The following is a 27,488-nucleotide window of genomic DNA, read 5'->3' as shown; positions in this document are numbered from 1 at the left end:
TTTTAAGAAGTGATGGTTCAATGACGGTATGAATCATTTGACAGTTTAGTAGCGTATAGATAGAGTTCTAAGCCCTGTGCTTTTGAAAGCACTCTCCAAAGAACTATGTTCTTTGATCTGAATGGTTATACAGGTGAATTGTGTTTAACAATGTTTCCAGGGACATCAAAATGACTGTTCTATTCAAGTCTTAAAATGGAAATCAGTTGAAACAGTTTACTGAATATGTGCACCATGGGTATTTTTATTCCTATCTCAAATAATACTTGCAAGATGTTTGCACACTATTTTCTGTTTGTATATTTGTAGCAGGAAGAACCAGGATTATATTTAAAACTGTGTAACCTTATTTCCCACAACTTCCACTTCTGTGTTTCTCTTTACATTAGAATGTTTCAAAAACTATTCATGTTAAAGATTACATACTCAAACACTTCAATTGTGTCCAGCTCTTTGTGACCCCATGGACTGTAGCCTGCCAGACTCTGTCAGTTGAATCCTCAGGCAAGAGTACTGGAGTGAGTAGCCATTCCCTTCTCCAGGGGATCTTCCTGACCTAGGGATTGAACCCTCACCTCCTGCATTGCAGGGAGACTCCTTGCCATCTGAGCCACCAGGGAAGGGGTTCACGTATATTACTTCAATTAGTTTTCCCAGGATATCAGTGAAGTAGGTACTAATAATAGCTGTATTTTCCAGATGAGAAAACAGGCTTGACTAAGTGAATTAATGTTTCCAAGGTTCCAAAGTTAATACATGAGTAATAGAGCCATGATTTGAATTCAGGTAGAGAACACAGTTAACTTCAAGTAAATTTCATACTTAATCTTCAACTTTAGCCTACCTGTATCTGCAAACAGTCGTCCATTTAAGGTGCTCATTCCTCATCTCCCTTTCTCTCTTCCTCCTACTCCTATTTGTCTCATATTTATTCAACTTCACTGAATCTGTTGTCTACAACATGACCAATGAAACTAGTGTTGCTAAATCCAATGTCTACCTCCTCAAATTTCTCATTAAAATACAAAATACAGGTAGTATCCTGTTTGACTTCTGTGATACAGCCTCCTGTTTTGTTGTTTTTCTGTCTCCCTTGCTCACATCCTTCCTCCTTTACACAAATTCCAGATGTTCAAGTTTCCCAAGGATTAATCCACTTCTTTGTAATGGACATCTCTCTATGACTATTTCATTAATTCACAGAGTTTATATAACATTTGTATGCTGTTAAATTCCAGATCTATAGCTTCATCCTTCCCCTCATCTAGACTTTCCCTTGAAATCAGAACCTGAACTTTCCAATTGGAAATCTAATCGACATCTCAAATTCAGCATGCCTAAGAAGCACCTTATTTTATTGGGCTCCAAAATCACTGCAGATGGTGACTGCAGCCATGAAATTAAAAGACGCTTGCTCCTTAGAAGAAAAGCTATGACCAATCTAGATAGCATATTAAAAAGCAGAGACATTACTGACAAAGGACTGTCTAGTCAAAGTTATGGTTTTTCCAGTAGTCATGTATGGATGTGAGAGTTGGACTATAAAGAAAGCTGAGCCCTGAAGAATTGATGCTTTTGAACTGTGGTGTTGGAGAAGACTCTTGAGGGTCCCTTGAACAAAAAAGCAATCAAATCAGTCATTCCTAAAGGAAACCACACCTGAATATTCAATGGAAGGAATGATGCTGAAATTGAAGCTCCAGTACTTTGGTACCTGATGCAGAGAAGTGACTCATTTGAAAAGACCCTGATGCTGGGAAAGATTGAAGGCAGGAGAAGGGTATGACAGAGGATAAGATAGTTGGATGGTATCACCAACGAGATGGACATGAGTTTGAGTCAGCTCTGGGAGTTGGTGATGGACAGGGAAGCCTGGCATGCTGCAGTCCATGGGATCACAAAGAGTTGGACAGGACTGAGTGAGTGAACTGAACTGAACTGAAGCAGAACCTTTGAATCCAACCCTCCTTTTTCAAACTTACTTTGCCTGAAGACTTCCCCATCTCATTAAATGACAACAATTTCCTACAAGTCACTCAAGCCCACACCTGGAAATCTTCCTTGACTGCGATCTTTCTTTGATACTCTACATCCAAAGTGTCAGGAAATCTTTCTGAATTTACATTCAGAATGTATTCAGCATGTGACAACATCAGACCACCTTTCCTGCAATCATCCCCACCCAGGTGAACCTGATCCATAGCCTGAATTTCTGCAGTCATATTCACTCTGGCTTCGTGCTTCCAACATTATGACTGCGTGGTCTACTCTTTACACAGCAGCTGGAGTGATCCTTGTGAAAAGAAAGTCAAATAAAGTCATACTCCCACTCAAATTCTTTCAATATTTTCCTGTCTTGTTCAGAATACATGGCAAAGTCCTTATGGTAATCCTGAACCATTTGCAGCCCTCATCCTCCTCTGACTTTATTCTACTTTTCCCTGCTATTGAATATCTTACAGCCGCATGAATATATTTCTTGCTGTGCCTTAAATATGTCAGGCATGTTCAGGCCTTAGGATCTTTGCACTTACTGTTCCCTCTTCCTGAAACTCTCTTCCTCAGTATCTAAATGATTAGTTCTCTCATTTTCTTCTAGTATTTGCTCAGATTTTATCTTCCCAAAGATGCCTGCTGTGACCATGTTAATTGAAAATGAAGCTTACAACCCCATGTACATCTCTCAGTCCTCCCTATGGTGTTCTATTTTTCATACAACTTTTCAACTTTTAACATATTATATGATTTATTATTATTATTTATTCTCTGAGTTCTATATAGAAAAGTAAATTCTATAAGGGCAGGGCTTTATGTCTGTTTTGTTCACTAGTGTATTTCACATGCCTAGAACAGTGTATGGCATATAGTGGTGCCTTATATATGTGTGTGTATGTGTGTATATGTATATATATATGTATGTAAGTATCTATGTGTTCATATGTATATATGAAATACATATATGAATGACTGAATGGACTCATAAAGTAGAAGAAAAAAGGAGTCAGATCCAAAATAAAATTATACATCTACACTTGTGGGCTCAAAGAACATATTCAACAGCTGTAAAGCAATGGCATTAATACTTTGTATATATACACTTATCATTTCAATGAGAGTTCTCAGATGTGGCTAAGGGAACTTCAGAGATCTATTAGATGGGAGTCTACCAAACAGGATTGGTATAGAGTTTAGTTGAGAGATTGGTGAACCCAGCGCATCACTGTGCAGGTAGCATTTATAAATGAGACACATCAGGAAAAAAGCACTCTCACACATGTATGTACACACACACACACACACACACACACACCACACACATTCCGACTCACACTCAAAGCTCAAACAAAATACCTCTAGTGAGCAATAAGTCATTTCCAGTAAGAAGCATGATTTTGAAGTTATACTTGACTTGGCAATAAACAAAAACTTGTTTACAATAAGAAAATGATTTAGGCACAATTTTAACTTCCCTCAGCTTTAGTTTTCTCAACGGTTTTTTAAATAAAAGGGCAATAACAGTAATACCAAAACTGTTAAGAGCTTAGGAATGTTACAGTAGGTATTGTATAAGAAATATTTTTTAACATTTTATCATGAGGAATTTTCTCTGGTTTTAAATATCAGTCCAGTTAAAGATTTTCTGCTCCTCGCTTGTAACCGTCTTCTAAGGCACCTTAAACCTCTGGAGCCAGGAGCTGTCTCTAAATGCTGCTCAATGCTGTGCTTCCCAAGACCAGTCTTCATCAGAGAAAGTTGAGATGAGATATGTCTGTCTTCCTGGAAATGGAAGAGTTCCAATGTTTCTTCCAATTCTAATGTTTCTTCCAATTCTAATGTATTATGATACAAAAAATGTGTGTTTCAGGCAAGATCTTCATGTTATATCCTCATAAAAGCTATTGCTGCTAAGTAGGCGGAGAGCTGTTGATAATTCAGGAGGGACAAAATTTCCCATTTTATTTGCTAATACATTAATACTGGCAAATCAGTGTTAGCACAGACTGTTGGCCAGTGCAAGGAGATAAAACTCAAAAAACCACTTAATATTTACTTACAGTGTTTCAATTATGGTTCAATTGTGTTTCTGTCACAGGGCATATAATTATGAACATTAAATAGTAATTTATGTCCCTTGTTCCTTAAGCTCTTCTAAAATGGGTCAAATCATTTAATGTCCTATCAGATTGGGGGAAAAAAAGAGCATTTTATTCCGTACAAATGAAATGTATGTTCCTTGGGTAAAGTAGCAGTGTTTTCTTCTGCTCTGATGAGAAATGTAATTCAGCTGGAGCCTGGATCTCTTGATGTTAGGAGTTGGAATCCTGGATGTCCTCTGGGTGAATTTATGTATGTCCTTTCACTTCTCAGATCCTTGGGGATTTGTTGTTTCTTCTCAATGTGAGTTTAAATAATATAAACGTTGCAAAGATTGCTATTACCACCAAATAAAGTGTGGTATGTGAAAGTGCTCAGCCTCTAGTGCAGCGCTCAGAGCGCTGGGCATCTTCCCTTCTTCTTTGTTAACTACCTCGGCCTTAGAGTCTTAAGATACCTTGGCCTATGTCTGTGTTTCATATTCATGCCTTGCTTTTGGAGTGGTTTTTCTTTCTTTTTTTTTGGTTCCTGTTTTCTTTTTTCTTGCAGTGAATTTTCATTTCATTTTTTAAAAAATTAGAACATAATTGCTTTACAACGTTGCATTGGTTTCTGCTATACAATAATGTGAATCAGCTGTGTATACATACATTCCCTCCCTCCTAAGCCTCCCTCCCGGCCCTCTGAGTCATCGCAGAGCGCCGCTGAGCTCCCTGTTACACGGCCACTTCCCTCCAGCCGTCTGTTTTACACACGGTAGCGTACCTACGTCAGTGCATCTCTCTTAATTTGTCCCACCCTCTCCTTCCCTCTCTGTGTGGACAAGTCCGTTTTTTCACATCTGCGTTTCTATTTCTGACCTGCAAATTGGTTCATCAGTACCATTTTCTAGATTCCATATATATGTGTTAGTATATAATATCTGTTATTCAGACTCACTTCACTCTGTATAACAAGTTCTGTGTTCATCTACCTCACTAGATCCGACTCAAATTCATTCCTTTTTATGGCTGAGTATCTGCTTTTTTCTTAGAGTTCTGGCACCCACTTTGCGGCGTGAATTGGATAAGCTCGGCCTTCCGGGCCCCGCAGGTGTTAGGCTCCTGGTGAGGCTGATAACAGGACCCCCACTCCCAGCCAATACTGCGAGACAGTTACTTCTTGGGTGCAAGTTTCTCTGCCTTCCTTCACCCCAGACTTTAGTAGTGCCTCATCTTTATCGACCAGTTTTCATATGTAAACACCTGGATCACAGCGTGTCTGTGTCTGGAGAATGGGGAAAACACAAGTTCTCAATTGCCCACATAATTTTGTTTCTATAGTCCATGGAAGCAGACATTCATTTAATAGGAGTCTGACTTCACTTCCTTCTGTGTTTGACAAGAGAGTTAGTTGAATGCTTGGCTAGGCAGTGAGTGAATTTCTCTGCTGCCCTGAACTAAACTTGATCTATACTCAATTCTTATAGGCCACAAAAAAAGGAAGAAGATAATCATGCTAAAAAATTATGTATGAACATTGAAGCTCCGTAAATAGGATTTTTAGAGACTTTAAAAAACCATACTGGTTAAAATACAAGGCTTGAAGTTGGCAAAGAAAATCAGAATTTGGGGGCCAACTATTTCATGTAAAAGGTACCAAGATATAACGGCAAGACCCCATTTAACCATTTACTTTGCTTTCACTAACTGTCCACATTGCACTGTGAGTGTTGTATAGCCTAGCTTGGGAGGAGCTGGTACCGTTTAGACAGCAGTGGCATTACTAGCCTCCTCTTGGGCTAGAATTATATTTGATCATTCATTCTGTTTTTCATTCATTCATCGAATAAAGCAAGGCAGCGGAATCTAAGCTCCAAGAGGTCAAAACTCTATCTATTCTGTTTGCTTTTATTTCCTCAGCTTCTACAGGAGTGTTGGCACAGAGTGGGTATGTTTTACATTTTCCAGGAGGATTGATATTATGGTTTCTTTTTCCCTTAAGTGCAGTGAAGACTCTATTTAGGACTTCCACCCTTCCTAACATTTATCTACTCTGACATCAACCACATCTCGACAAGGTCATGCCCCACTCAGCATCTGCCACATTTTAGACGAAGGTCTTGACTGGGAAGACAAGCCCATCATCTTCCCCGAGGAGGGTTGGATGCCCTGGTTTAGTACTGATCTGTTGACACTGGGAGGATGAAGGCCAGGATCCCTTGGCCACTGCTCAGCTGGGGAAATGGGCCTGCAGAACCTTTGTGTGTTGTTGAATGTTACAAATCAGAATGAAGGGTTGCAAAGCACAGCTCAGAAATTTACAGGGCCTTCCTGGAAATGAGACAGGATTTGAGCCAATTTATCATGGCACACACTCTGCTTGCTTCAAGGCAGAGGGAACCATAAATAAAGGGGATGAGAGTGGATTTGCTGTTTGAGCATTTTAATTCAGAGCGAGTATATATGTGGACCTCATAGGCACCATTGTGTCCTGATGATTTCTTTCATTTTCATTAATCACTTCTCTGGCAGAGGGTGGAAACGTCTCAGGTGGAGGCATAGTGCTGGGCCTATAGCGGACCATAGCATCAAGAAGTTCTGCTCATAATTTTCAGGTTTATAAAAGCTGAGAAGAAAGATCTTTAAGATCAATGTAGTTACCTCCTAGTTTTATTCAGGTAAAATGAAAACATCTAGGATATTTGGTTTCCTTCCATTCACATGACTTAAAACTCTTACATTATTCATTCCACTGCATTTTTATTGTACTGTGAAGCAGGTCCACTGATAATCTGCTCTTAGTTTCTCTTGCTTTATTTTACAGGTACTTCTTTAGTGTGGCTTTCTTTGCCTTAGAGGCATTAAAAAAATTTCATTTATTGAGGTATAGTAGATGTATAATATTATATAGGCTTTAGGTGTACAACATAGCAATTCACAATTTTTGAAGGTTATATTCCATTTATAGTTATTATAAAATATTGACTCTATTCCCTGTGCTGTATAGTATGTCCTTATAGATTATTTTGTACATAATATATTGTACCTCTTAATCACTTACTCTTATCTTGCCCTTCCCCACTTCCGTTTTCCTGCTGGTAACTACCAGTTTGTTCTGTATATTTGTGAGTCTGTTTCTTTCTTATTATAGTCCCTAATTTTACTTTTTAGATTCCACATATAAGTGACAGCATACAGTATTTGTCTTTTTCTGACTTATTTTGTTTACCCTCCAAGTCCATCTATGTTATTGCAAATGACAAAATTTCATTCTTTTTTTATGACTGAGTAGTATTCCATTTTGGGCTTCCCAGGTGGATTAGTGATAAAGAATCCACCTGCCAACCCAAGGGATGCAGGAAGTGTGGGTTCAGTTCCTGGGGTGGGAAGATCCTCTAGAGGAGGAAATGGCAACCCACTCCAGTGTGCTTGCCTGGATAATCCCATGGACAGAGGAACCTGGTGGGCTACAGTCCATGGAGTCACAGAGTCAGACATGACTGTGTAACTGAGCATGAACACCCAGTATTTCATTGTATATACATACACACACAACACACACACATGTACATGTGCACACACACACACACTCACGAACACCACGTCTCCAGATGGTTTTTGAAAGACATGGAATTAATTGCTTAACATCTTCCTGGGGCTTGAGGTGGAAAAACACACAATTTTGAAGTCAGCAGTGAAGTCATCTTTTATTTTTTAATGCTTTTCCATCTCTTTTATTTCATTCAGGAGAATGAAAAGTAACTGTACTTTTTCCAAGCAGATTTTTGGTTACAGAGTTCTATGATAAATCCATTATGGTCTATGGGCTCATAATTTAGCTAGTCTAGCCTTTCAGGAGAAACATACGTAGAATCTATTAAGACTATAACATACTGGAGTCTATGAAAGATCAGAGAAACAAACTACTGACCATTAAGCCCTGGGCAGACACCAAATGGAAAAGTAGCACTTTTTGATATGGCTGAATTGATAAGATTGTTTTGACTCCAAAAGAATTTGATGTGGCAAATTTGATGCCTTGAAATGTAAAAATACTTTAAAAATATTACCAAATAGCAATCACAGTAGGTGTCCTTAGTTCTTATTTTTCTTAAGTCAATTCCTAATCATATTCTTAACTTCCTCCCTCAGTGGGGGATAATGGCAAGCATCTGGCCAAGCATTTGAAGATGTGCTGCAACCCAGGCATAAGCTGAGGAATTTAGAGAAATAATTTACATATCATAAAATTTACCCATTTAAGGTATTCAATTCGGTGGTTTTTAGTATGTCTACAGACGTATACATCTAACATCAGAGTCTTTAACCATAATTCTATCACCGTAATTTCAGAACATTTTCATCACCTCAAATAGGAATATCGTGCCCATTAGCAGTTATCTCTCCTGCCATAAACACTCAGACGCCCGGCCCATCTCGAGTCCTAAGAAACCGCTATACGGGTTCGCTTATTTTGCACCTTCCCTTTCAATGGTGTCATGTAACATAGTCTTCTGTGATTGGCTTCTTTGACTTGACACAGTGGTTTTTGAGGTTCACATATGTCATCACAATAAAGATGGGCTCGATAAAGGACAGAAACGGTATGGACCTAACAGAGGCAGAAGATATTAAGAAGAAGTGGCAAGAATACACAGAAGAACTGTACAAAAATGATCTTCACGACCCAGGTAATCACGATGGTATGAAAACTCACCTAGAGCCAGACATCCTGGAATGTGACGTCAACTGGGCCTTAGAAAGCATCTATGAACTATAAGCATCTAAGCACTATGAACAAAGCTAGTGGAGGTGATGGGATTCCAGTTGAGCTATTTCAAATCCAGAAGATGATGCTGTGAAAGTGCTGCACTCAATATGTCAGCAAATTTGGAAAACTCAGCAGCAGCCATAGGACTGGAAAAGGTCAGTTTTAATTCCAATCCCAAAGAAAGGCAATGCCAAAGAATGTTCAAACTAGTACACAATGGCACTAATCTCACACGCTAGCAAAATAATGCTCAAAATCCTCCAAGCCAGGCTTCAACAGTCTGTGAATTGTGAACTTCCAGATTTTCAAGCTGGTTTTAGAAAAGGCAGAGGAACCAGAGATCAAATTGCCAACATCTGCTGGATCATCAAAAAAGCAAGAGAGTTCCAGAAAAGCATCCATTTCTGCTTTATTGACTATGCCAAAGCTTTACTGTGTGGATTACAACAAACAGTGGAAAATTCTGAAAGAGATGGAAATACCAGACCACCTGACCTTCCTCTTGAGAAATCTGTATGCAGGTCAGGAAGCAACAGTTAGAATTGGACATGGAGCAACAGACTGGTTCCAAATCAGGAAAGGAGCACATCAAGGCTGTGTATTGTCACTCTGCTTATTTAACTTATATGCAGAGTACATCATGAGAAATCCTGGGCTGGAAGAAGCACAAACTGGAATCAAGATTGCTGGGAGAAATATCAATAACCTCAGATATGCAGATGACACCACCCTTATGGCAGAAAGTGAAGAGGAACTAAAGTGCCTCTTGATCAAAGTGAAGGAGGAGAGTGAAAAGTTGGCTTAAAACTCAACATTCAGAAAACGAAGATCATGGCATCTGGTCCCATCACTTCATGGTAAATAGATGAGCAACAGTGGAAACAGTGGCTAACTTAATTTTGAGGGGCTCCAAAATCACTGCAAATGGTGACTGCAGCCATGAAATTAGAAGACGCATACTCCTTGGAAGAAAAGTTATCACCAACCTAGACAGCGTATTAAAAAGAAGAGACATTACTTTGTCAACAAAGGTCTGTCTAGTCAAGGCTATGGTTTGTCCAGTAGTCATGTATGGATGTGAGAGCTGGACTATAAATAAAGCTGAGCGCTAAAGAAGTGATACTTTTGAACTGTGGTGTTGGAGAAGACTCTTGAGAGTCCCTTGGACTGCAAGGAGGTCCAGCCAGTCCATCCTAAAGAAAACAGTCCTGAATATTCATTGGAAGGACTGATGTTGAAGCTGAAATTCCAATACTTTGGCCACCTGATGTGAAGAGCTGACTCATTGGAAAAGACCCTGATGCCGGGAAAGATTGAAGGTGGGATGAGAAGGGGACGACAGATGATGAGATGGTTGGATGGCTTCCCTGACTTGATGGACATGAGTTTGGGTGGATTCTGGGAGTTGGTGATGGACAGGGAGGCCTGGCATGCTGCAGTTCATGGGGTTGCAAAGAGTCAGACATGACTGAGTGACTGAACTGTACTGACCTATGTCATCACATGCATCAGTACTTCATTCTTTATTGCCAGATAATATTCCATTGTGTAAATATGCCATATCTGTTTATTCATTATGAAACTCATGGATATTTGTGTTGTTCCCACTTATTTGCCTATTGTGAATAATGCTGCTATGCACGTTCATTACAGGTTTTTGTGTGGACATATTTCGTTTCTCTTCGGTGGATACTTATGAGTAGAATTGATGCAATTCTACGGTAACTCTGTTTAATGTCTAAAAAGATAAAGATTATTATGTTTTTAATTTGGAAAGTGTATTGATTTTTGCTTCTAGAATTTATTGAAATGTCCACGTAATGCAGCCAAGTGACAGTGTTATAGATTCATTTAATTGTGTCTTACAAATGAGTAGGACTTGTGCTATTCAAAGAATAAATAAATCATGATACTACTCACAGAAAGCTCATGATTCAGGAGGGGAAACAGACCATGACACTGAAGGTTCTAGAGACCAGGAGAGAGCAGGTGGAGGGGAAGTGATCAGGGCGGTCAGAAGAACATCTAGGAGAGAGAAAATTGTAAGCAGCGAGAAGCTCGTAGCAAAAGGGTAGCAGCGGAGATGCACTGAAAGGCAAGAGAGCATCACACGTCAGAACATCGACTGGGAGCAAAGGCACAACATATTTATGGGAAACCAAACAATACAACCTAAATGGGGGCTAGTTTGTGAGGAGCTAGCCAGTGACTTCAGATCATTAAGCAGACTTCAAGAGAACTGATTTCCATCTGTTTCCTTTTACCTCTGAAAGAAGTAAGAAAGGGAAAGAAGTATAAAATGCTTTGAAAAATGGAACTGGCTACCAAAAAGTTTATATTTATTAAAGCATTAATGAAAAAACAATACTTTATTTTTCAGTACAAACTATCCTTTAGTAAAATTTACTTTTTATTTTAAAAGACATAATCATGAACTGTAGAAAATTTAGAAAATATTAAAGAATATAAAATAGAAATCAATAGTAATCTCACAGCCTAGAAACAAACATTTTTTAGTGTTTTGAAATCTACCCTATATTCATTTTCATATTTATAGCTGCTTACATAGTTGGAACTTTAAATGTAGTTGTATAAATGAAATAGGGATTAACCTATAAAGATTATTTTAATTGCTTTGCAATTAATACTGTGCCATAAGAATTTTTCTAATTCCTAACACTCTCCTAAGAAAAATATTTTTAAGATGATGGAAAATTTCACCATAAGCATGAGGTGATTTATCAAATCTCTTCCATATGGTCATTTTATGACATCCTTTTATCCCAGTATAATTAATACATATTTTGACGTCAGAAATGGCTTTTTGAAATGACTAATTGCTCACTAAAGTGATTTACAAATGGAGTAATTGAACTAAGTATATAAAAAAAGAAAGCTATTTTTAAAAGGAAAGATTTTGTTATAATTTTATGGACTTTAGAGGACAAAGACTTTCTCCCACACATGGAAACAATGGAAGCCAGTGCCAAGGTGATAGATAATGGCTTTGATTATATTAAAGATTTAAATAGCAGCATTTTATCCAAAATGTTGAAAGAAAAAAAAAACATGCAGAATATTGAAAAAAAATAAGAGTTGGCATTCTTAATGTATACAGTGTTAATCAATGCATTATGAGTAGAAGAGACCTTCCGATGTAGCAGTAAAATGGGCAAAGAATATGACTTGTCATTTTATAGACTTGGTTCAATTCTCCATTTGTAAATCACTTTAGTGAGCAACTAGTCATTTCAAAAAGCCATCTCTGACATCAAAATATTTATTAATTATATTGCGATAAAAGGATGTCATAAAAAGACCATATGGAAGAGATTTGATGAATCACCTCATGCTTATGGTGAAATTTTCCATCATCTTAAAAATATTTTTCTAGGAGAGTGTTAGGGATTAGAAAACTTCTTATAGCACAGTATTAATTGCAAAGCAATTAAAATAATCTTTAAAACTTAAATACCTAATACAAAGTTTTACAATCGCTTTTTGCTTGTAATGAAAGAAAGCATTTTAAACACAAATCATATATTATTTTGCATACCTAACTAGTAGTCAGTTAAAAACTGATAATTTTCAATCCAAGGAGATTCAGTTGAAATGTGCATTTCTTGCTTTCTTAGTGGGTTGCAGAGTGGACAGGGCTCTTGAAAGGAATTTAATAGTATATATATATATAGTATGTGTCTTTAAAATGTTTATGCTTGTTAATACAATCTAAGAAAGTTCCCAGTAACTAAGACAAAGATTTATGACAAAAGATATGCATTGTTGGGCTTCCCTGGCAGCTCAGATGGTCAAGAATCCGCTTTTAATGCAGGAGATTTGGGTTCAGTTCCTGGGTCAGGAAGATCCTGGGGAGGAGGGCATGGCAACCACTCCAGTATTCTTGCCTGGAGAATCCCATGGACAGAGGAGCCTGGCGGGCTACAGTCCATGGGGTCACAAAGAGTGACATGACTCAGAGGCACAACTAAGCGACTAAGGACATCATGTGCATTGTTAGGCATTATAAATACTATATCACATATTTTCATAATCATAAAATAATGATCATAAAGACTTAAATAAATTGAGGCCTATATGAAATGAAATATTGATCTTCCATTAAAGTGATGCTTTAAGGAACACTTTATGATGGGTCAGTTTATATTATTATGTGAAAAATCAATGTACAAACCTACTTATGGAAGAGTATTAGCTAGAGAGAGATACAGGGAGGGAGAGACTTAAACATTTATGATATTAATATTGGTTTCTTCTAGGAAGTAAGATATGGTTAACTTAGATATTTCTCTTCTCTGTTTCCTAAATCTTGTTTTTCATTCTGGTGAGAAGGGCATATGCCTTGGAAGCCCTGTGCAAGGAGATGATTACAGAAAGTATCCAGAATGATATCAAAAGTGTCTCCCTGATTCTTTTGCTTTTAGATTCTGGTAGGTCCTAAATTTGTCATGTTATACTCAATATGAGGATTACATTCTTGTTCTCTGTTGCTCTCTGCCCAGTAGGACATCCTGTGCATCTGTGGCAGCCTATCACTAAGGCCTGAGATTTGTCCTCATAATCTTGTTTAGCTAAATCCTGCCTTCTCTGGATACCACCTTTGAGACTGGAGTGGCTTCGCAAAGTGGCCTGCTGTCTTTATTTCCTGCACTAGAACTGGCTTCAGCAGTTGCACCTGGTTCACCAGTCATCTCCCAGCATTTCTTTAGATTCTTGGTTCTTTGCTGGCTTTGTGTTGCCTTATCACACATACCATCTCAAAACACTTACTCTATAGACGATTTTCTTTGTAGACTTTTCACAACATCAAAAGGGTATAGAGAGCAACAGAGAAGCACTGAAATGAGAACAGGCATGGGTACTAAGTGTATAGGATTTTAGAGCTGAAGAGGAAAGACACTCTCAGAGGCTCAAGGGAGAAGTGACAAAATCATGGAAGATGGGGCGATATGGGAGCTCTCTAAGGCCATGCCATCTTTGAAGACTGGCTTAAAGTAGTTGGATAGTAATTTCTACCCAGAGCTTCCTAGCCCTTGGCCTCAAACATCTGAAAAATTATGTAGATCATAGCTAGACCCTCAGTTATCTTCTTCAAAGGTTTGTCTTCCTACCAGGCAGATGGTAGCCAAAGCCATGGATGGCTTCACCTGGAAGTTTAGGTCCTTGGGGTTATCACTAAGGAAAAAGATGTTTTTCGTGTCATGGAAACTGGTGTAAATTGCATTGCTGATACTGAATTATTCTTATCAGTCAAAATAAATTTTAAAATATTTACCAAGTTTTTACTTTATGCAGAGAATAATAATAGCTTCTAGAAGAAAATATGACACCTGCACATAAGAAATTGTTTTCCTGGAAGGATGACACATATTATATTGTAAGTGTTGGTTGCTATAAATGAAGTATTTGCATCCCTTGTATCTCAGGCAGAGGGCTTTCCAGGTAGCACTAGTGATAAAGAACCTGCCTGCCAATGCAAGCGACGTGAGAGACCTGGGTTCGGTCCCTGGAGGAGGAAATGGCAACCTGCCTCCAGGATTCTTGCCTGGAAAATCCCATGGATAGAGGGCTGCAGTCAGTAGGGTCACAAAGAGTTGGACATGACTGAAGCGGCTCAGTGCACAGACACACACACACACACACACACATGCACACACACGCACACGCACACACACGCACGCATCTTGGACAGACCACGAGGCTGTTCAGTGACTGTTGTTACTGGCAGCACCAGAACATGGAACCATTACATTTTAAAACTGTAACTAGTAACAGTCTATGTGGTGGGAGTATGTGTCACATGTATTTCTAGATTATAATTTTTACCCATCTAAAGGGGATCAGAGAAGGCAATGGCACCCCACTCTAGTACTCTTGCCTGGAAAATCCCATGGATGGAGGAGCCTGGTAGGCTGCAGTCCATGGGGTCGCTAAGAGTCGGACACAACTGAACGATTTCACTTTCACTTTTCACTTTCATGCCTGGAGAAGGAAATGGCAACCCACTCCAGGGTTCTTGCCTGGAGAATCCCAGGGATGGGGAAGCCTGGTGGGCTGTCGTCTATGGGGTTGCACAGAGTTGGACACGACTGAAGTGACTTAGCAGCAGCAAAGGGGATATTTTGGGAGACATTCTAGGGCCATCGGAAAGCTCACTTCATTGTGAGGAAGAAGGAGGATGGCATTACTGAACAATTCCTATGTGTCAGACATAGCATTAAATTTTTTCATATGGGGTATCATTTAGGAAAATAGCCCTGGTAATATATATCTATATAGAACAAGGCACTTTTCATCTGAGATGTTACTCAATTTTCATTTTAATCCTGGAGGTAAATATTAGTTTCTTAAATTGAGTCTGAGTCCTCCAATAATTAAATCCATCTCAGAATTATCTGTAACTCAATCATCTGGCTCATTCTTGGTCCTCAGTAGGTATATGTCAAAAGTCTCAGGGAAAGTAAGTGGCAGGCTGTGGTCTGTCTTCCACTGTCAGACTTTAACTGTAAGCAGTTGCAACAGTCTGTTTAACATCAAAATCAAAGGGTCTAGACTCTTCTGTTTGACCTTGGGGAAAATCATTTCTCAAATACTCAGCCTCCTTATCTGAGGGCAAAACCACTCATTTCCTAAATCGGTGGTGAACTGAAATCTGAGTCCCACCACCAGTCAGATGAGCAGGAGTTCTGAGGCAGTGAGGATGGGAGCCGTGCAGAGCAAAGGTATCAAAGGTCTCCACTTCTAAAACCTCCCCTGACAATATGGCCACAGCTGATGGGACCACTGACCGGCAAACTCTGCCACGCTCTCAGCTGCAGTACGCTCTGATTCGGTGATCTGAAGGAAGACCTTCTGTTGTAACTGACACATAACCAGGATGGAAAATAGCCTGAGATTTTAGGAAAATGTAGGGATGTGTTTTACCTCTACAAAGGTGCTGTCCAATACATATAGAATGTGTGTCATATAAATGATTTAAAATTTTCTAGTAACACATTAAAAAAGTAAAACAAACAGAAACAGCTAAATTGATTTGTAGTTTGAATAATATATTTAATTTATTTTATTATATTTAAAAGTCTCTTGATGAAAGTGAAAGTGGAAAGTGAAACAGTTGGCTTAAAGCTCAACATTCAGAAAATGAAGATCATGGCATCCAGTCCCATCACTTCATGGGTTATAGATGGGGAAACAGTGGAAACAGTGTCAGACTTTATTTGTCTGGGCTCCAAAATCACTGCAGATGGTGACTGCAGCCATGAAATTAAAAGACGCTTACTCCTTGGAAGGAAAGTTATGACCAACCTAGACAGCATATTCAAAAGCAGAGACATTACTTTGCCAACAAAGGTCTGTCTAGTCAAGGCTATGGTTTTTCCAGTGGTCATGTATGGATGTGAGAGTTGGACTGTAAAGATGGCTGAGCGCCGAAGAACTGATGCTTTTGAACTGTGGTGTTGGAGAAGACTCTTGAGAGTCCCTTGGACTGCAAGGAGATCCAACCAGTCCATTCTCAAGGAGATCAGCCCTGGGATTTCTTTGGAAGGAATGATGCTAAAGCTGAAACTCCAGTACTTTGGCCACCTCATGTGAAGAGTTGACTCATTGGAAAAGACTTTGATGCTGGGAGGGGTTGGGGGCAGGAGGAGAAGGGGACGACAGAGGATAAGATGGCTGGATGGTATCACTGACTCGATGGGCGTGAGTCTGAGTGAACTCCGGGAGTTGATGATGGACAGGGAGGCCTGGTGTGCTGTGATTCATGGGGTCGCAAAGAGTCGGACATGACTGAGCGATTGAACTGAACTGAACTGAACTGAATGCTGACTTGTTGTTCAGTCAGTCATGTCCAACTCTTTGGGAACCCATGCACTGCAGCACGCCAGACTTCCCTGTCCAACACCATCTCCCAGAGCTTGCTCATACTCATGTCCATTGAGTCTGTGATGCCATCCAACCATCTTATCCTCTCATCCCCTTCTCCTCCTGCCATCAGTCTTTTCCAGCATAGAGGTCTTTTCTAATGAGTCAGCTGTTCACATCAGGTGGCCAAACTATTGGAGCTTCAGCTTTAGCATCAGTCCTTCCAATGAATATTCAGGACTGATTTCCTTTTGTACTGACTGACTTGATCTTGCACTCCAAGGAACTCTCAAGTCTTCTCCAACACCACAGCTCAGAATCATCAATTCTTCGGTGCTCAGCCTTCTTTATGCACCAACTCTTACATCCATACATGACTTCTGGAAAAGCCATAGCTTTGACTATATGGATCTTTGTCAGCAAAGTAATGTCTCTGCTTTTTAATACACTGTCCAGGTTTGTCATATCTTTTCTTCCAAGGAGCAAGTGTCTTTCAATTTCATGGCTGCAGTCACAGCCTGCAGTGATTTTGGAGTCCAGGAAAATAAAGTCTGTCACTGTTTCCATTGTTTCCCCATCTATTTGCCATGAAGTGATGGGACCAGATGCCATGATCTTTGTTTTTTGAATGTTGAATTTTAAGCCAGCTTTTTCACTCTCCTCTTTCACTTTCATCAAGAGACTCGTTCTCTTTGCTTTCTGCCATAAGGGTGGTGTCATCTGCATATCTGAGGTTATTGATATTTCTCCCAGAAATCTTGATTCCAGCCTATGCTTCATCCAGCCCAGCATTTTTCATGATGTACTCTGCATATAAGTTAAATAAGCAAGGTGACAATATAATCTTGACGTACCCCTTCCTGATTTGGAACCAGTCTGTTGTTCCATGTCTGGTTCTGACTATTGCTTCTTGACCTGCATACAGGTTTTGCAGGAGGTGGATAAGATGGTCTGGTATTCTCATCTCTTTGACTCATTTTGCATTAGTAACTGTATTCTGTGTTTTTTTTTGTGTGTGTCTGGTTTTGTGTATGTCTTTCTCCTCAGTTTCATGGGGGCCAATTCATAATCCCAACCTCCAAGCATTCCTCAGCACATAGTAGGTTCTCAATAAGTGTTTACTGAGCAAAAGAATAAAAGAGCAAAACTTCTGGCAGATTATAAGCATGCTTGTGTTGTTATTACTGTCACACTAGGGAGGTGTAGACCTTTTATAGCTTGTCCTTGCTTTGGCTAGAATTTCTCCCTACCAGGCTTTATAACCCTTATTATAAATTCCATCTGGATGGGAACTTGGCTAAGCTTTTGGCTTTGAGCCTTTAATTGATGCTACATTTATTGGAATGTGAAAAATATGAGTTCTAGTCTTTATGATGCTCTCTTATGCCTATGTAATTTACAGTTTGTTGCCACAGAAGTGCTTTCTGACTCAGTTATCAGTTTTTACAGAAATAAAATTTAAAGGCCTTAAGGATAGACCTACAAAGTAAGGAACAGGGGCTATGGAGTGGCAGCATCTTGAGCAGCCAATTGTCTTGTACTGAAATGTGGTTTTTCAGGTGCTATTAAGAAGAGCCCTCATCCTGCCACAAGTTGAGTCATAGACAGTCCACATCTAGGCGCACAGCACTGCTCTTATAAAGGGACTCTAGGTCATCCTCAGGCATGACACCACCTGTTCACAAACACACTTTCAAATATTGATCCAGTTGGTTAGATTTCATTTCAGATTCTATGGTGTGGAACACAGATTATTGCCTGTAAACTTACTAATGTGTGTTTCGTGAGTTAGATATATAATATACCTGAATTCATCCATTTATTGAATTAACATTTATTGAGTACCTACGGGCTTCCATGGTGGCTCAGCTGGTAAAGGATCTGCCTGCAATGTGGGAGACCTGGGTTCTATCCCTGGGTTGGGAAGATCCCCTGGAGAAGGGAATGACTACCCACTCCAGTATTCTGGCCTGGAGAATTCCATGGACTCTATAGTCCATGGGGTCACAAAGAGTTGGACACAACTGAGTGACTTTCACTTGCTCAGCTTGTTATATAATCAGTGATGCTGCTAAGTCGCTTCAGTCGTGTCCGACTCTGTGCGACCCCGTAGACGACAGCCCACCAGGCTCCCCCGTCCCAGGGATTCTCCAGGCAAGAACACTGGAGTGGGTTGCCATTTCCTTCTCCAATGCGTGAAAGTGAAAAGTGAAAGTGAGGTCGCTCAGTCATGTCCAACTTGTAGCAACCCCATGGACTGCAGCCTACCAGGCTCCTCTGTCCATGGAATTTTCCAGGCAAGAGTACTGGAGTGGGGTGCCATTGCTTTCTCCGATAATCAGTGCTAGGAACACACATAGGCTGCCCTTGAAGACTTCACAATCTACAGACATAACAGATTTCATTAGATTCAATACAATGAGTAAAAGTTGTTATAAAAGGACAGGGCACTTTGAAGGCATAGACAAGAAGATTTTTACTGTGAATATTGAAATGCAGTGAATGGGCGACTCATTCTAGCGGACGTGAATTTCCTTCTGAGTGGGCTGATTTTGGAAAATATTGGCAAATTGGTAAAGATGAGCATGAACTAGAGAGTCCTATAGAAAAGTAATATCGTATAATTTGAGGGGGACTCTTTAAACCCCATTTGATGGTTTCATAGTAACTGAGCCTGCATCTTTCCCGGACCAAAGGACTCCAAAGGACAGCTCTACTTGTCCCTCCTATGATCCCCCTCTTTCATAAAAACAATGATGATTAATATGTGCATGTTATACACTGAATTTTGAAGCTTTTAATATAATTTTCTCATGTAATTGTCATCCCAATGCTTTGATATATGCTTTGCCATATCCACTCCAAAGACCAGAAGATTTAGGCTTGGGAAGAGTTTATGATTTACCCAAGATTATATGAGTATTTTGCAGTTATATTGACCAGTCTTATGGACTCTGTGGGAGAGGGAGAGGGTGGGAAGATTTGGGAGAATGGCATTGAAACGTGTGAAACGTCATGTATGAAACGAGATGCCAGTCCAGGTTCAATGCACGATGCTGGATGCTTGGGGCTGGTGCACTGGGACGACCCAGAGGGATGGTGTGGGGAGGGAGGAGGGAGGAGGGTTCAGGATGGGGAACACATGTATACTAATTAAATAATTTTCTATTAAAGAAAAAAAAAACGTTAAGTTAGTTTATTGGTCTGCTATCTGGATAGTGCAGGGGTAGACATAGTGCCAGAGGGATTAGAAACAGAGCTGCTAAAGTCATCAGAGTTCTCTCTGAATTGAACCTGTCCCTTTCTGCAGGTTGGCTTCATTTCCTCCAGCAGGTTCTTCCACGTGGTAGTTTGCTATTCCCCTGGCGATTTGAGGGACTCGATTGAACTGAACTGGCGATTCAGTTGCTTTACCTCTCAAGGGCGCAGAGGTCTCCCCAACCGTCTCCAGACACCAAGTTCCAGAGGGAGACTCTGATTGGCTCATTTTGTGTCAGGTGACTCCTCACTGCAGCTTGAGGAAGGGTCACCGCTAACAACATGTTTTGAAACATTTACTGGAGGAAAAATAGTGTTGTTGTAGGCATTTAGAATAATTAAAGAGCATATCAGTGGTGGATTCGGAGCTGAAATTCATTATTTCATAACTCCATATACAACATTGCCTCATTTATTTTGGACATTGAGAACACCATAGTCATTTTTTTTCCCTTTTAGCATTTTAATTTATATTGGAGTATAGTTGGTAAACAATATTGTGTTAGTTTCAGGTGATTCAATTATACATATACATGTATCTATTCTTTTTCACTTTTTTTTCCTATTTAGGTTGTCACTTAATATTGAGCAGAGTTCGCTGTGCTATCCTGTATGTCCTTGTTGGTTATCCATTTTAAATATAGTGATGTGTACATGTCCATCACAAACTCACTAACTATCCCCCCTTCTCCACCTCCAGTAACTCTAAGTTTGAGAACACCATGGTCATTTTAAGTTGCATATATGGGACTTTTTGTCATTTGCACTTGAATGGGTCACAGGCACCTCAAACTCAAACTGGTTTTGGAACGGACTTGCACTGTGCTGCCACAGTCCTGGCCTAGTGCTCGCCTGGTCTTCCTCCAGTTTCTGTCTCAGTGCCAACTGGCCCAGGGTTACACTACAACTTTCCTGAGCCCTAGGCACTTTTGCTTCCTCCATTAAAAAACAAATGTAAAGATTATATTTTATTGCAGTGGTATAAAGATGGATGGCTTTCCAGGTGGCTCATTGGTAAAGAATCCACCTTTACAAAGTAGGGGATGCGTAATTGATCCCTAGGTCGGGAGGATCCCCTGGAGAAGGGCATGACAACCCACTCCAGCATTCTTGCCTAGAAAATCCCATGGACAGAGAAGCCTGGCAGGCTACAGTCCATGGGGTCTCAGAGAGTCAGACACAGCAACAAGAAAGATGGGTATATTAGTGTCATATGGGTAAGTACTTTCTTTGAAATTTTTCATTTTGCTTTTATGATTTAAAAAGTAATTCTGTGGCTCTCTAAAAATGTTCTGGGCCCAAACACTGTGTCTGCTGAGCTTAATGGATATTTGTGGTCTGAATTGGCTTGTATCAGTCTGAATGGTGCAAGCCAGAAACTTGGGATTTATCATTAACATTTTCCCTCTTCATCAGCACATCCCAATCACCATATTCCATCAAATTTGCCACTTCAGTTTCTCCCCAAATTAGAAACCACCTGCATTTTTTTTTCTCGCTCCATTTCTACTTCCATGGTCTAAACAGTCACACCATCTTTATGAGTCCCTCACATCCACTGTTTTATTTCTTTACTCTGTGATCATTAGTGCAGTTAGAATGATCTCTTAAAAACAAATCTCTTCTTTAAAACCATTCAAGAGCTTGTTCTTCTTCTTGGGATAATGAAAAAAGTTTCAACCTGTAAGTTCCTGGAGGAGCTAGCTCCCACCTGTGTAATCAAAACGGTTTTGTAGGACTTACTCTGGCTCATTCTTTCTATTATGGCCACACTTGGCTTGTTTCAGTTCCTTGAATGCAGCCTTCTCTTTTGCATCTTAGGTCATTCTGGAATGTTCTTTCTTCTCCCTGACTTTTCATATTAATTATTCACCATCCTTTACATCTTGCTGAAAATGTCACTTTGTGGGGAAATCTTTCCCTGGATCCTCCTCACACAGCTTGGATCATGTATTATGTTTTCTGGGCAAACTGTGTGTGTTCTTTGAATCCAAAGATCTGTAATTACAGCTAAATGTCTAATTGTGGAAATAATGAGTTAGTGTCTGTTTCACCCACCAGAGGGAATGTTCCAGGCCAAATTTGTTTATCATGGTTTCACCATCAAGCCTGCTATACATAGAATACTCAATATCGGCTGACTTGACTGACTGAATGAAAAATGTATATTGATATGTCCTGAAATACTTCACACTTAAAAATTCACAACAGAGCTTTTTGAGGCTCAATGCCAGGTACTCTGGTAGGCTCCGAAGACATAGGACATTCAGAATCACCACCCTCATGGCTTTTTTTTTCTAACCAGGGAGACACATAGTAGTTAGGTCAATAACAAATTAATTAAATTCTCCCTAGTTGTATGTAGCGTTCTGAAAGAGTAGGAAGGATGCCAAGTTAGCCTTGAAAAGCTTCCTCATCCATAATATAGTAGTTTAGTTGCTGAGACAACAGGATTCCTGATGTTTGGGACCACAGGTATTTGTGTTCCTCTCCTTTGAATTCACTGTGAGGTGTGCAGAGTGTAGCACAGTTGAGGGCCTCATGACTTGTTCCATTGCCCACAGCTGAATCACTGAGTTTCTGGCTGTTGATCTGGATACTTAGTTGCACTGAACAAGAGTCCCTGGGACCTTGAAGATTTTGACCCTTTATCCTGGAATGCTTCCATTTAGTTGATTTGGACACTACCCTGATGCTGACAACTGATCAGATTAGGTGGTTATCAGTGTAGAATGAGGCTCTGGAAAATAGAAATTTAATCCCTAAAGATGAGCAGAATTATTGATGGATATATTAAATGGTCATACCAGGATGAAAAGGCTACAGCTGCTATGGTCTTAATTACTGATATCACAGACCCGTCTTCTTTGTTCTGATAAATCAGAAAGTGTCTGTGTGTCTTTTGAAAGTTGGATGCGATTTCATGAGTGTGGACCAGTCCAGAATCCAAGTGGTGAATAAATTACTGCATGAAAAACATTTTTAATACTGGCCTTTTATGTTTCAGTGACCCCCATGCTCCATCTCATATACAGATGTCTTGCATAAAAAGTTCAAATAATAGCTTTATTTTATAGTTGATACAATGGAGACTCAGTGAAATGATGTACTTTATCCAAAGTCTCAAGATGTCTTAATAAAGACACTACTTAGTCTGCAGGTTGACTAGAGATTTGGTGACCTTCTTATTTTATCCTGCTACTTTGCTTTTCCATTATCAATTGATTCAATCAACTCTTGCTCATCTGCACATTGTGGTTTTTATAGAATAAATCCTTTGTCACAAATAATGTGAAACTCACATGCTAGTGTACCTCCTTGTCCTTACTGCTAATATCTCTGTGCTCAGAAGTCTACAGCCGAGGAAAACAGAATTGGGAAAAGAAATAAATGAAAAACAGCCCCACCCTAACACAGGGGCAGACCTATCACGGCCATAAGATGAAGCAATAAAAGTCATCTGTGAGTAGCCTTAAGACTTTCAAAGGATGTAAAGTGCTACAGTGGACGAGTTTGCTCTTTGGAGTTAGAAAACATTAGAAATATAATTACTACTTACTTTGTTGGGTGATCCTGGGCAAATTACCACTTTAGAGCCTTAGGTATTTTTCCACTATTAATTTGAGATAATACAACCAATAGAACCAATTAGCAGAGCTGTTGTGCACAAGTCCCTTTCTCTCCATCTTATTGGAAGGGAGAGGAGGATGGTAGCATCATCTCTTCATTCTTCTCACCCTTACTCCTCTTGCGAGAGGGTAGCTTTTTCTAGAATGATTGCTTAACTTGAAAGATATTTATTGGGCCAGGGATGAATCACTGGGTGTTAAGCTACCCTAGTTAATGCTTCAGCATCTACTGCACAGTGTCAGAATCACGCAGCCTGCTGGAGGGCGGCACCATCCACAAGGTAGATGCAGGATTCAGAAAAGCAGGATCTGCTTAGACTCAGAGTCCAAGTCCCAGGCTCCAACCCAGATCCAGTAATGCATCCTGCATTGCAGTGTTCATCATCAGCCCAGCTTTTAATGACATAGTGCTTTTCTCTTCTTTCCCCATCTAAAAACTAGGGATCCACCTATCTTGAATATGGTGATGGGATAAATTTTGTTAAAACCAGATAAGGGACTTAGAGGAATTTCTGACGTAGGGTTAGTGTAATAAATATATGTAGACTGAATGAACTACCTTGTGAAATTGGATTATTATTATCCCCACTTTGAAGATGGGAACGCTGGAGGTCAGAGAGTTTCTGCCACAGGCAGACAATATTAGAGACAAAACTTGAACCAAGGCCAGCAGACTATCCATTCCATTAGCAAATGTTATGTATTTATTAATGGGGAGAATATAGAGAAATGCTCCTAAACATTTTCTTCCCCAGTCCTCTATCACACAACTGAGAAGAGAGAGGGGAAGAAAGAGGGGGTTGAACTATTACTAACATGATATGGCATCTGCAGATTCATTTCTACATTTGGGTTAAATCAATTGTCAAAGGATACTAAGAATTGAATGGGGTTCAGGGAGAATTGAGTCTGAGTGACTGGTAATGTTGATCTCTGACATAGAAAGTTGCTGACTAGTTTCCCCAAACTCAAGTTATATCAGTAAAGCAGGAGGCATGCTCTTATCTGAAAGTGAGGAGGAAGTGAGTTTGGGAGCTTAAGAATTATGAGAGAAGCCACCAAGTCCCTGTGGAGAGAAATCAAATATTGCCTGGAGTCCTGCAGAAAAGCCATACCATCATTCATGAGGCAGACTCCATGAAAGGTAAAGGATATAAATAGGAGAGGGAAGGAGGGGGACAGAGGGAGAGAGCAGTGGGGGAGAGGGGGAGAGAGAGAGATTATGCCAAATAAATAGTAAAATTTCCATATGAAAACATTTACATTTCACCAAAATACACCCAATAAAAGGCAGTCAGCATTTAGAGTGTAGAATCCTCTTTTTTGACTTTGTGTTCAGGGATAGTCAACAGTTGACCATGAGCTCCGAAATTTCCAGGACACACTGCAGCCTTCAAATCTGCATTTTAGTCCCCACTCCCTGTCCTGAGAGATTACCCACTTTCCATGGCTCTTGGCTGATGCTGTGATTATTTAGTCCAGCCAAAGCAGAACTGTACTTGACATTTTTCTAAGAGCCAATTTCTGCACAACTGCTTAATCCATGTTCATAATTTAAAAGTATAACATGGGCCATGCTGAGAGAGAACTTTTAATTTAGGCAATGGTGCTTGATTCACAGAGAGCATGTGCTTGCTTCCTGGCATCAATGAGCTATGACTTTTGACCTGCAGATAAACCTAGCTCCTTCATTCCACTCTATGTCTGTAGAAGCAGACATATTTCAGTGTGTTGATAGTGGAAAAGAGATGCGACCAGAACCATGGCACTCTCCTCAGGATTTACAGGTGCCAAACTCATATGCGCTCTTGTTTAAAAACAGTGAGGGAATCAATGCACAGGGTGCTAACCAGGATCTAAGCATTTATCCCCCCAGATGGAAAGGTAGTTCAAAGTGAGTTCCAAGTTGCACCCTGTGGGTTTTACAGCAGTCTGCTGGTGTCACTCGTCACTGTCTCCCCTTCTCTGTGCTTGCGTGGTATCGTTACACAACAGTTTGCAACACCTGCCAAACACACAAGAACGCTGCTAAAATGCAGAGTTAAATACTGAGTGCTGCTTTGCGGGGGATTCGTATGAGTGTTGTCAACAGGACAGGAAGAGCGGAGTGGGGCTCTGGGTGAGGACTGTCCCTGAGAGACTGGGAATGGCGATATCACCTAGAATTATGAATTGTACTATAGGTCTGTCTCACTTTTAACTTCCATAAGACCTGAGAGGAGCTCTGAGAGCCCTATCCATGCAACATTATGTTCATTACAACATAAGTTTAGAAGAAGCATTGTTTTTACATTAGAGAAGTAATGTTGACCCCCCACTTCCCTAGGGTTCTATTGTAGGATAACTAACTGCCCAGAACTTTAGAGTGTTTTGATTTGTTAATAATCTTAGCCATATGATGACATTGGTCAATCCATCTGCCACTTCTGTTTACCTCTTCTCCAATTGAGTAATGGATGGTTCAGGAATAGATCTTCAACAGTTTATAAAATTGACAGTTTGCTGATGAAAATATCTTCCAACTGTGACAAGACACATGGAAAATAACTTAGTCTCTCTAGTGATCTGCTGGCTCTTTATTCCTTTAATATCACTAGACATGGGTAGGCTTAGTGAATCGGGAAATTTTCAGTCAAGAATGTTTAGAACGTGGTATAATTTGCTTAATGGAATAACCAGGATGAATTGAAATTAAGAAAATCATATTTTCCTATTTGTTTCATGTGTTGAAGAGTTGTTTTTTTTTTGAGCGTGCGAATTTCCCAATTTGGTTACACTAAGAAACTAAAGAATGCATTCAGTTTTCTTGAAAAGAAGACTCATAGACATAACTGTTTCATTCTTCCTTCTAATATCCATAGTGGACAACTGTCAGGAGAAGAGGTTGAGAATGAACTTGGCTTAGAATAAAGAAGTTTATTTCTTCTTCTTTCTTTTATTCCCACAATTATTTCTCCCTCCTTACCTAAGGCATGTGAGAATTCTTATCTCTGAAACCTTCAATTTCCTTGGGATTTTACTTTCAGACTTTTACAAAACAATGTCTGGATCTGGTTCAGGCTAAGAGTGCCAACCTTTTTCCATGAAATCTACTTTTTGCATTGCCATGCTGTTTGCATTGCTAAGGATTGATATTTTTCAATCCTCAAAATAGGTAATTGCCTTATCTTTGTTTATTTTTAAAAATTCTCATTGCTTGATGGGCTGAAGAAGAAGAGGTCCTTCTCACCTGGGGCCAGAAGTCTTTGTTGGAAAAAAATGACAGAAGGTTTTTCAACCTGGACTGCTGCTGTGATAGGAGTTAGAACAGGCTGTAGACAGGAAGGAGGATGGGGTTGGAAGAGTCTCGTCAAGCCTGTGACTCAAGCTGGTTTATACACTGAAGGCACAACAAGCTGAGATGGGGCTGAGCAAGGAGACTGGGATTTCAAGGTTCCCAAGGAAGATGTAAAGCAAGGGAAGGCAAAAGGGTTCACCCTGAACAGAAGGAGAGACAAAGGGAGGCTTCTGGAAAAAGCAAGGGATGGTTGCCAGTACACACAAACGTGTAAGTCGTAGGGCAGGGAAAATGTGGATGTCCAGCCTGAGGTGTCCACTGAAAAGCAGAAAGGAATTAGAGCAGAGCAGGAGACTTGAGAGATGAAATACTTTTGTGCCCGTATTGCCTGAAGCTGCTCATTTTTCAATGGTCAGGTGAGAAAGCAGAACAGGAAAATGTATTAAAAAAATTGTGTTGTGATGCATTCTCATATGGGGCTTACCAGATTGTTTCAGACACTGCTTGAAATGTCACACAGATAGTGACACCCGTAGGAGGTAGGGACGGTGATTAACCCCACTTTATAAATGAAGGAGCTGAGATACAAAGAAGTT

Source organism: Bos indicus x Bos taurus, chromosome 28 (genome assembly GCF_003369695.1).
Source record: "Bos indicus x Bos taurus breed Angus x Brahman F1 hybrid chromosome 28, Bos_hybrid_MaternalHap_v2.0, whole genome shotgun sequence".
Classification (NCBI taxonomy): domain Eukaryota; kingdom Metazoa; phylum Chordata; class Mammalia; order Artiodactyla; family Bovidae; genus Bos; species Bos indicus x Bos taurus.
Note: the sequence above shows the minus strand (reverse complement) of the source record.